A 2,314-nucleotide genomic window follows, 5' to 3' on the forward strand; every position below is an offset into this window, starting at 1 on the left:
TGAGCCTGAATTCTGGGAACTTAACCTGAGTCACAATTCTGGGAACTTAACCTGAGCCTGAATTCTGGGAACTTAACCTGAGCCACAATTCTGGGAACTTAACCTGAGCCTGAAATCTGGGAACTTAACCTGAGCCACAATTCCGGGAACTTAACCTGAGCCTGAACTCTGAGACCTTAACCTGAGCCACAATTCTGGGAACTTAACCTGAGCCTGAATTCTGGGAACCTAACCTGAGCCACAATTCTGGGAACTTAACTTAAGCCTGAATTCTGGGAACTTAATCTGAGCCACAATTCTGGGGACTTAACCTGATCCTGAATTCTGAGACCTTAACCTGAGCCACAATTATGGGAACTTAACCTGAGCCTGAATTCTGAGAACTTGACCTGAGTCACAATTCTGGGAACTTATCATAAGCCTAAATTCTGAGAACTTTCTGAGAACTGAACACAATTCTGGGAACTTAACCTGAGCCACAATTCTGGGAACTTAACCTGAGCCTGAATTCTGAGACCTTAACCTGAGCCACAATTCTGAGAACTTAACCTGAGCCTGAATTCTGGTTTGTGTGCTGAAATTTCCTATTATGATCAGGAATCCTGGTAGGATTGTCCAGAATTCTAAAGAATTGTCTTTCCTTTGAACACGTCTTATTGCAACCTGCATATTTATGATGATGATGACTTATCATCCTTGAATCTCTCTCTCTCTCTCTCTGGCCTCAGCTCGGGTCCGAGCATCTGAGTTCGTGTCGTCTCATCCTCAGCTGTTCTGGGGGTGTCGATGTCTTAGGTGGCTGGTCAGGCCTAATGAAGTATAAAAACGTCGGGGGCACTTTGTGCAAGTCAGAGTAGGTGGCGGTCGCGGGAGGAGGAGCCGCTCTTGTCGTTTCCGTCTCTTTGCCTCTGCTGTCATCCGTCGTTGGGTTTCCATGTAGGTTGTTCCCTGTGCGACGGTGCTCCGCCACGCAGTTCGGTCCTCGGCGAGGGTCTCCCAGTTGTCATGATCAATGCCGCAGCAAAGGAGCGTGGCCTTTAGCTGATCATGGAACCGACGTTTGGGGGCGCCCCTCGGTCTTGTGCCGGATTCAAGTTGAGAGAACAGGATCTGGCGGGGTAGTCGAGTGGTCGGCATTCTTCTGACATGCCCTGCCCAGCGGAGGCGATGTCGGGCTACAGTCGTCTCGATGCTGGGGAGGTTGGTTTGCAGAAGAACAGACTCATTTGAGACACGTTCTTGCCATTTTATCTTCAGGATTGCACGGAGCTTCTGCTGTTGAAAGCGCTCCAGCCTTGAATACATTATACTTAAATTAAAAATGGTATGAATGGTAGAATGTTGATTTTTTTTAAGATCTTTTAAGTGTTTATTAGGAATATAGCGTCTGTTGTATGTTTTGCTTAAAGCTGGACAATTCTTGAGAGAAATTATTTTCAGGAGTGCAGTTAGCGGTTAGAAAAAGGATTTGGAGTTAATTAGAATATAATGACAATCACTGACCTAATGATACCAACGTTACATAGACGAGGGAACATGGCGCCCTCCTTGTTACCTCCAGCGCTTTGGATGTAAAACCGACACAATCCTCAGTGGGGAGAGTACTTTAAGGTCTGTCATTCTTCCATTCGACTTGGCACAGAGGATTACACGTCATTTTGAGTTCATTTTTTGTTTTCTGGAGGCACGACAGCTAAGTTGAGTCTTAGGACACAGGGCACGTAATGCACCCCCCTCCCACTCCCAGGATGAGCTGGCGCGCAATTGGTTTTTTAGTCTTTGGGTTGTACACATTCTGTTCCATCTCCGTGACTGTACCGAACCTCACGCTGAAGAAGAAAGGTCTACATTTAGCCCATGTAAACGTGTGCAGCCTGTGGAACAAGACCGTAGACTTGTAATACCTTCTTAGTAGCAACGACGTGCACATTATCGGTATCAGCGAAACCCACCTCGATGCACGTATCCGAGATGGGGAAGTATGTATTCCAAACTACGACATCGTCAGGCTTGACAGAAACAGTTTCGGAGGAGGGGAGGCCCTCTACATCAGAAACAACATTCCATCATGATCTTACCTTGGAAGGTGTAGAGATGCTCTGGATTCAGGTACACCTGCCATTTGTCAATCCAATATTGTCTGCAGTAGTCTACAGACCTCCAAACTCCAACATGGCCTACTTAGACTCACTACTCATGTCTATTGAAAAAGCTTGCACGGAAGGCTTGGAAGTCTGCATACTTGGTGACTTTAACATTGACTGGAACGTAACCTCATCTCTTAAAGAGGAACTAAACATCAGTACTAAGAGTT

The sequence above is a fragment of the Branchiostoma belcheri genome, unplaced genomic scaffold (genome assembly GCF_001625305.1).
Source record: "Branchiostoma belcheri isolate BF01 breed outbred unplaced genomic scaffold, Haploidv18h27 scaffold227, whole genome shotgun sequence".
NCBI classification, from domain to species: Eukaryota; Metazoa; Chordata; class Leptocardii; order Amphioxiformes; family Branchiostomatidae; genus Branchiostoma; species Branchiostoma belcheri.